The following is a 9,761-nucleotide window of genomic DNA, read 5'->3' on the forward strand; positions in this document are numbered from 1 at the left end:
CCCCTCCTCGTATTGGTCAAAACTTATGTTATGCATATGAATTTGTCAATACTATATAGAACGCCAAGCATATCCATATAAACTATGGATATGCATAGAAAACCATACAAAAGTAAAAAAAAATTATGTATAGAAAAATATACATATATTTATATAAGTGAATCGTATGGATATGGCTTATAGGTATAATACCTATAAGGCATAATAATGTATAACAAGTAAATATACATTGAAATGTGAATGCATTGTATGGATATGGCATATAAATGCCATATATATAGAAATAAATTGTATATCAATGATATAACAATTATAAACCTAGTGAGGGGCGGCACTAGTGAATGAATCGTATGGATATGGCTTATAGGTATAATACCTATAAGGCATAATAATGTATAATATAATAAATATACATTAAGATATGAATGGATTGTATAAATATGGCATAGAAATGCCATATACATAAGAATAAATGGTAGAATTTACCCATATATCACTGAAACACGATATATAAACCTAGTGATAGCTGGCACTAGTACTGTAAACAGGCACGCAATAGTGCGTGGGGTAAAAAACTACTATAGGGAGGTGGTCGTTGGCGGGCCCCTCCTCGTATTGGTCAAAACTTATGTTATGCATATGAATTTGTCAATACTATATAGAACGCCAAGCATATCCATATAAACTATGGATATGCATAGAAAACCATACAAAAGTAAAAAAAAATTATGTATAGAAAAATATACATATATTTATATAAGTGAATCGTATGGATATGGCTTATAGGTATAATACCTATAAGGCATAATAATGTATAACAAGTAAATATACATTGAAATGTGAATGCATTGTATGGATATGGCATATAAATGCCATATATATAGAAATAAATTGTATATCAATGATATAACAATTATAAACCTAGTGAGGGGCGGCACTAGTGAATGAATCGTATGGATATGGCTTATAGGTATAATACCTATAAGGCATAATAATGTATAATATAATAAATATACATTAAGATATGAATGGATTGTATAAATATGGCATAGAAATGCCATATACATAAGAATAAATGGTAGAATTTACCCATATATCACTGAAACACGATATATAAACCTAGTGATAGCTGGCACTAGTACTGTAAACAGGCACGCAATAGTGCGTGGGGTAAAAAACTACTATAGGGAGGTGGTCGTTGGCGGGCCCCTCCTCGTATTGGTCAAAACTTATGTTATGCATATGAATTTGTCAATACTATATAGAACGCCAAGCATATCCATATAAACTATGGATATGCATAGAAATCCATACAAAAGTAAAAAAAAATTATGTATAGAAAAATATACATATATTTATATAAGTGAATCGTATGGATATGGCTTATAGGTATAATACCTATAAGGCATAATAATGTATAACAAGTAAATATACATTGAAATGTGAATGCATTGTATGGATATGGCATATAAATGCCATATATATAGAAATAAATTGTATATCAATGATATAACAATTATAAACCTAGTGAGGGGCGGCACTAGTGAATGAATCGTATGGATATGGCTTATAGGTATAATACCTATAAGGCATAATAATGTATAATATAATAAATATACATTAAGATATGAATGGATTGTATAAATATGGCATAGAAATGCCATATACATAAGAATAAATGGTAGAATTTACCCATATATCACTGAAACACGATATATAAACCTAGTGATAGCTGGCACTAGTACTGTAAACAGGCACGCAATAGTGCGTGGGGTAAAAAACTACTATAGGGAGGTGGTCGTTGGCGGGCCCCTCCTCGTATTGGTCAAAACTTATGTTATGCATATGAATTTGTCAATACTATATAGAACGCCAAGCATATCCATATAAACTATGGATATGCATAGAAAACCATACAAAAGTAAAAAAAAATTATGTATAGAAAAATATACATATATTTATATAAGTGAATCGTATGGATATGGCTTATAGGTATAATACCTATAAGGCATAATAATGTATAACAAGTAAATATACATTGAAATGTGAATGCATTGTATGGATATGGCATATAAATGCCATATATATAGAAATAAATTGTATATCAATGATATAACAATTATAAACCTAGTGAGGGGCGGCACTAGTGAATGAATCGTATGGATATGGCTTATAGGTATAATACCTATAAGGCATAATAATGTATAATATAATAAATATACATTAAGATATGAATGGATTGTATAAATATGGCATAGAAATGCCATATACATAAGAATAAATGGTAGAATTTACCCATATATCACTGAAACACTGATATATAAACCTAGTGATAGCTGGCACTAGTACTGTAAACAGGCACGCAGTAGTGCGTGGGGTAAAAAACTACTATAGGGAGGTGGTCGTTGGCGGGCCCCTCCTCGTATTGGTCAAAACTTATGTTATGCGTAAACATATGATTTTGTCAATACTATAAAGAAAACTTGTTTTGTACATACAAAACTAAATGAATTATATGGATATTGAAAAATAAATGGCATTATATCCATATAATGAAAATATACTTGTATTCTCTTATTATAAGAGAGAATACCGTATAGTTGGTTGGCAAAGACAATTGAAAATACCCGAATTGCAGATGATGGGTTCAAAAACTACTATAGGGTGGTGTAGCAAATAATATGAAGATGATATATCCATATAATGGATATACACTAGTATTCTCTTATTATAATAGAGAATACCATATAAATGGTTGGCAAAGACAATTGAAAATACCCGAATTGAAGTTGACGGGTTCAAAAACTATTATAGGGTGATGTAGCAAATAAAATAATGAAGATATATCCATATAATGGAATTATATGTGTATTCTCTTATTATATGAGAGAGTACCAAACGGTTGATTGGCAAAGACAATTGAAAATACCCGAATTAAAGATATTGGGTCCAAAAACTACTATAGGATGGTCAATGGGCCGGCCATCTACTATTGACGTGACAAAATACTGTCTGTCGGTAGAGAAGATATTAATCCGTCAAATTTGTTTCTTTATTCATTTATGAATATGAGACTTGGCTCCACGGTTAATATTTTAAGCCCAAAGATAATAATGTTGAAACAAAGGCCAAGGTTTCTATTATACATAGAATAACAAATTGTTTCCGAACTTTATCGTTAATCCAAATAAATAATTACAATTGAGGCAGGCTAATAATGATATATATTTTGTATTGATAATCTTGATATATATGTATATTGGTCTGCCATTATCACATACTGAGTTATGTGATAATTCCCTGCGGGGATAAATTAAAAGAGGTGTCCCTATATTAAAAGAAAATAATATATATATATATTATTTTTTCTAACGTACATATCATATATGCGCTCGGTTTTATATTATATATTACCAAAGAGTCTTATATGAATATATACAGATAAATTTTAAATTTATCATCAAAATACAAATGATTTAATTCAATATTTTATATTGGTTAAACAAAAATTGTACATGTGTGGATACAATAATGACGTATGTCGAACAAAAAAGATATTTTAGAATGAAATATGCAAATATAAAGAAAATTATTACGTATTACGAAAAAAAATATTGTGTTTTTAACATCAATAATTAAAAAACTTGTTATTATTAGTGGCGGAACAAGTATATATTGTGAAAACAACAAACGTATACGAATGCTATATAAAAATGGCCGTATTCGATAGAAAACAATCTATAAAATTTATATTGCTAATTTCTATTCAAAAATATGAATGAAATATGAATAAAAACATTATTCTGGTTGATCCTGCCAGTAGTTATATGCTTGTCTCAAAGATTAAGCCATGCATGTCTAAGTACACACGAATTAAAAGTGAAACCGCAAAAGGCTCATTATATCAGTTATGGTTCCTTAGATCGTTAACAGTTACTTGGATAACTGTGGTAATTCTAGAGCTAATACATGCAATTAAAACATGAACCTTATGGGACATGTGCTTTTATTAGGCTAAAACCAAGCGATCGCAAGATCGTTATATTGGTTGAACTCTAGATAACATGCAGATCGTATGGTCTTGTACCGACGACAGATCTTTCAAATGTCTGCCCTATCAACTTTTGATGGTAGTATCTAGGACTACCATGGTTGCAACGGGTAACGGGGAATCAGGGTTCGATTCCGGAGAGGGAGCCTGAGAAACGGCTACCACATCTAAGGAAGGCAGCAGGCGCGTAAATTACCCACTCCCAGCTCGGGGAGGTAGTGACGAAAAATAACAATACAGGACTCATATCCGAGGCCCTGTAATTGGAATGAGTACACTTTAAATCCTTTAACAAGGACCAATTGGAGGGCAAGTCTGGTGCCAGCAGCCGCGGTAATTCCAGCTCCAATAGCGTATATTAAAGTTGTTGCGGTTAAAACGTTCGTAGTTGAACTTGTGCTTCATACGGGTAGTACAACTTACAATTGTGGTTAGTACTATACCTTTATGTATGTAAGCGTATTACCGGTGGAGTTCTTACATGTGCTTAGATACTTGTATTTTTTCATATGTTCCTCCTATTTAAAAAACCTGCATTAGTGCTCTTAAACGAGTGTTATTGTGGGCCGGTACAATTACTTTGAACAAATTAGAGTGCTTAAAGCAGGCTTCAAATGCCTGAATATTCTGTGCATGGGATAATGAAATAAGACCTCTGTTCTGCTTTCATTGGTTTTCAGATCAAGAGGTAATGATTAATAGAAGCAGTTTGGGGGCATTAGTATTACGACGCGAGAGGTGAAATTCTTGGACCGTCGTAAGACTAACTTAAGCGAAAGCATTTGCCAAAGATGTTTTCATTAATCAAGAACGAAAGTTAGAGGTTCGAAGGCGATCAGATACCGCCCTAGTTCTAACCATAAACGATGCCAGCTAGCAATTGGGTGTAGCTACTTTTATGGCTCTCTCAGTCGCTTCCCGGGAAACCAAAGCTTTTGGGCTCCGGGGGAAGTATGGTTGCAAAGCTGAAACTTAAAGGAATTGACGGAAGGGCACCACCAGGAGTGGAGCCTGCGGCTTAATTTGACTCAACACGGGAAAAACTTACCAGGTCCGAACATAAGTGTGTAAGACAGATTGATAGCTCTTTCTCGAATCTATGGGTGGTGGTGCATGGCCGTTCTTAGTTCGTGGAGTGATTTGTCTGGTTAATTCCGATAACGAACGAGACTCAAATATATTAAATAGATATCTTCAGGATTATGGTGTTGAAGCTTATATAGCCTTCATTCATGGTGGCAGTAAAATGTTTATTGTGTTTGAATGTGTTTATATAAGTGGAGCCGTACCTGTTGGTTTGTCCCATTATAAGGACACTAGCTTCTTAAATGGACAAATTGCGTCTAGCAATAATGAGATTGAGCAATAACAGGTCTGTGATGCCCTTAGATGTCCTGGGCTGCACGCGCGCTACAATGAAAGTATCAACGTGTATTTCCTAGACCGAGAGGTCCGGGTAAACCGCTGAACCACTTTCATGCTTGGGATTGTGAACTGAAACTGTTCACATGAACTTGGAATTCCCAGTAAGTGTGAGTCATTAACTCGCATTGATTACGTCCCTGCCCTTTGTACACACCGCCCGTCGCTACTACCGATTGAATTATTTAGTGAGGTCTCCGGACGTGATCACTGTGACGCCTTGTGTGTTACGGTTGTTTCGCAAAAGTTGACCGAACTTGATTATTTAGAGGAAGTAAAAGTCGTAACAAGGTTTCCGTAGGTGAACCTGCGGAAGGATCATTATTGTTTAATATCCTTACCGTTAATAAAAAAATTTGTTTTTATTATAATAATATAATATATTATAGTAATACAAATAAAATATAAATTGCCAAAAATATGATCTTTTATAGATCAAATATAAAATTTCGAACAAGCAAATCGAAATAATAATTGTAATAATAAATATATTATTGCATTAAATAAGAGATAAATAAATAAGCAAAAGCAAACAAATAACAAATTCGAACAAGCAAATCGAAATTATTAAATTTATTTAATATTATTATTATATTGTATATTAAATGCAATTAATTAATAAAACACTGTGTGTATATGGACCATAATATACACGCGTTGCGATATGTATTGTTCATCTCAGTTATGCGCATACATTGGATAATGCAACAACCTAAAATGTACAATGTTGTACCTGATTATTACAGGTTAATGTTTTATATAAATTTCAATATATATCGCTAAAAAAAAGTATTAATACCGTAAATGCCATTTAAAAAATACTTGATATATTATTGGTTATATGAAACTAAGACATTTCGCAGCATTCGTTTTAGGTATAAAAATCAATTTATTGAAGGAATTGATATATGCCAGTAAAATGGTGTATTTTTAATTTCTTTCAATAAAAACATATATGACAAAATTACCAAACCAATATATAAAACTCTAAGCGGTGGATCACTCGGCTCATGGGTCGATGAAGAACGCAGCAAACTGTGCGTCATCGTGTGAACTGCAGGACACATGAACATCGACATTTTGAACGCATATCGCAGTCCATGCTGTTATGTACTTTAATTAATTTTATAGTGCTGCTTGGACTACATATGGTTGAGGGTTGTAAGACTATGCTAATTAAGTTGTTTATATAAATTTTATAATGAAATTTTATAAGCATATGGTATATTATTGGATAATAATAATTTAATTATTATATTATTCATAATATTAACAAATATATGAAAAACATTATCTCACATTAGTAAATAATTTGAATGTGAAAAACGAAGAGAAATATTTTCTTTTTCAATCAAATAATACTGAGAAATGTCTAGCATAAAAAATTTATCTAGAATTGTCTCTTATTAAAGATTAGTAAATAGAAAGCCGTTGACAATATTATTATTCTTCGTTGATTCGTTAGACCAAACAAATGCCATACAAATATATAAAATATATAACGAATTTAATAAAATGTTTTATCATTATATATAAAGAATTAATTGCAAAAAAAGTTATACACAACCTCAACTCATATGGGACTACCCCCTGAATTTAAGCATATTAATTAGGGGAGGAAAGAAACTAACCAGGATTTTCTTAGTAGCGGCGAGCGAAAAGAAATCAGTTCAGCACTAAGTCACTTTGTCTATATGGCAAATGTGAGATGCAGTGTATGGAGCGTCAATATTCTAGTATGAGAAATTAACGATTTAAGTCCTTCTTAAATGAGGCCATTTACCCATAGAGGGTGCCAGGCCCGTATAACGTTAATGATTACTAGATGATGTTTCCAAAGAGTCGTGTTGCTTGATAGTGCATGCACTAAGTGGGTGGTAAACTCCATCTAAAACTAAATATAACCATGAGACCGATAGTAAACAAGTACCGTGAGGGAAAGTTGAAAAGAACTCTGAATAGAGAGTTAAACAGTACGTGAAACTGCTTAGAGGTTAAGCCCGATGAACCTGAATATCCGTTATGGAAAATTCATCATTAAAATTGTAATATTTAAACAATATTATGATAATAGTGTGCATTTTTTCCATATAAGGACATTGTAATCTATTAGCATACAAAATTTATCATAAAATATAACTTATAGTTTATTCAAATTAATTGCTTGCATTTTAACACAGAATAAATGTTATTAATTTGATAAAGTGCTGATAGATTTATATGAATACAGTGCGTTAATTTTTCGGAATTATATAATGGCATAATTATCATTGATTTTTGTGTTTATTATATGCACTTGTATGATTAACAATGCGAAAGATTCAGGATACCTTCGGGACCCGTCTTGAAACACGGACCAAGGAGTCTAACATATGTGCAAGTTATTGGGATATAAACCTAATAGCGTAATTAACTTGACTAATAATGGGATTAGTTTTTTAACTATTTATAGCTAATTAACACAATCCCGGGGCGTTCTATATAGTTATGTATAATGATATTTATATTATTTATGCCTCTAACTGGAACGTACCTTGAGCATATATGCTGTGACCCGAAAGATGGTGAACTATACTTGATCAGGTTGAAGTCAGGGGAAACCCTGATGGAAGACCGAAACAGTTCTGACGTGCAAATCGATTGTCAGAATTGAGTATAGGGGCGAAAGACCAATCGAACCATCTAGTAGCTGGTTCCTTCCGAAGTTTCCCTCAGGATAGCTGGTGCATTTTAATGTTATATAAAATAATCTTATGGTAAAGCGAATGATTAGAGGCCTTAGGGTCGAAACGATCTTAACCTATTCTCAAACTTTAAATGGGTAAGAACCTTAACTTTCTTGATATGAAGTTCAAGGTTATGATATAATGTGCCCAGTGGGCCACTTTTGGTAAGCAGAACTGGCGCTGTGGGATGAACCAAACGTAATGTTACGGTGCCCAAATTAACAACTCATGCAGATACCATGAAAGGCGTTGGTTGCTTAAAACAGCAGGACGGTGATCATGGAAGTCGAAATCCGCTAAGGAGTGTGTAACAACTCACCTGCCGAAGCAACTAGCCCTTAAAAATGGATGGCGCTTAAGTTGTATACCTATACATTACCGCTAAAGTAGATGATTTATATTACTTGTGATATAAATTTTGAAACTTTAGTGAGTAGGAAGGTACAATGGTATGCGTAGAAGTGTTTGGCGTAAGCCTGCATGGAGCTGCCATTGGTACAGATCTTGGTGGTAGTAGCAAATAATCGAATGAGACCTTGGAGGACTGAAGTGGAGAAGGGTTTCGTGTGAACAGTGGTTGATCACGAGTTAGTCGGTCCTAAGTTCAAGGCGAAAGCCGAAAATTTTCAAGTAAAACACAAATGCCATACAAATATAATTATATTATATAAATCAAGCTAATTAATATACTTGAATAATTTTGAACGAAAGGGAATACGGTTCCAATTCCGTAACCTGTTGAGTATCCGTTTGTTATTAAATATGGGCCTCGTGCTCATCCTGGCAACAGGAACGACCATAAAGAAGCCGTCGAGAGATATCGGAAGAGTTTTCTTTTCTGTTTTATAGCCGTACTACCATGGAAGTCTTTCGCAGAGAGATATGGTAGATGGGCTAGAAGAGCATGACATATACTGTTGTGTCGATATTTTCTCCTCGGACCTTGAAAATTTATGGTGGGGACACGCAAACTTCTCAACAGGCCGTACCAATATCCGCAGCTGGTCTCCAAGGTGAAGAGTCTCTAGTCGATAGAATAATGTAGGTAAGGGAAGTCGGCAAATTAGATCCGTAACTTCGGGATAAGGATTGGCTCTGAAGATTGAGATAGTCGGGCTTGATTGGGAAAACAATAACATGGTTTATGTGCTCGTTCTGGGTAAATAGAGTGTCTGGCATTTATGTTGGTCACTTGTTCCCCGGATAGTTTAGTTACGTAGCCAATTGTGGAACTTTCTTGCTAAAATTTTTAAGAATACTAATTGGGTTAAACCAATTAGTTCTTATTAATTATAACGATTATCAATTAACAATCAATTCAGAACTGGCACGGACTTGGGGAATCCGACTGTCTAATTAAAACAAAGCATTGTGATGGCCCTAGCGGGTGTTGACACAATGTGATTTCTGCCCAGTGCTCTGAATGTCAAAGTGAAGAAATTCAAGTAAGCGCGGGTCAACGGCGGGAGTAACTATGACTCTCTTAAGGTAGCCAAATGCCTCGTCATCTAATTAGTGACGCGCATGAATGGATTAACGAGATTCCTACTGTCCCTATCTAC

General features: G+C 33.7%; 2 non-coding genes and 1 pseudogene across 2 annotated transcripts; all 3 read left to right on the top strand.

Annotated features, from left to right (window-relative positions):
• Nucleotides 1-3,800: 3,800 nt before the first annotated feature.
• LOC119558758 lies at nt 3,801-5,797 on the top strand. The gene has a single exon (XR_005220414.1). It is a non-coding gene; the product is annotated as a small subunit ribosomal RNA (ribosomal RNA).
• A 659-nt stretch (nt 5,798-6,456) lies between these two features.
• LOC119558754 lies at nt 6,457-6,635 on the top strand. Its single transcript, XR_005220410.1, has one exon. It is a non-coding gene; the product is annotated as a 5.8S ribosomal RNA (ribosomal RNA).
• A 401-nt stretch (nt 6,636-7,036) lies between these two features.
• Nucleotides 7,037-9,761, top strand: LOC119558770 (annotated as a pseudogene; the record flags this gene model as incomplete).

This window comes from Drosophila subpulchrella, unplaced genomic scaffold, assembly GCF_014743375.2.
Source record: "Drosophila subpulchrella strain 33 F10 #4 breed RU33 unplaced genomic scaffold, RU_Dsub_v1.1 Primary Assembly Seq133, whole genome shotgun sequence".
In the NCBI taxonomy this organism is placed as follows: domain Eukaryota; kingdom Metazoa; phylum Arthropoda; class Insecta; order Diptera; family Drosophilidae; genus Drosophila; species Drosophila subpulchrella.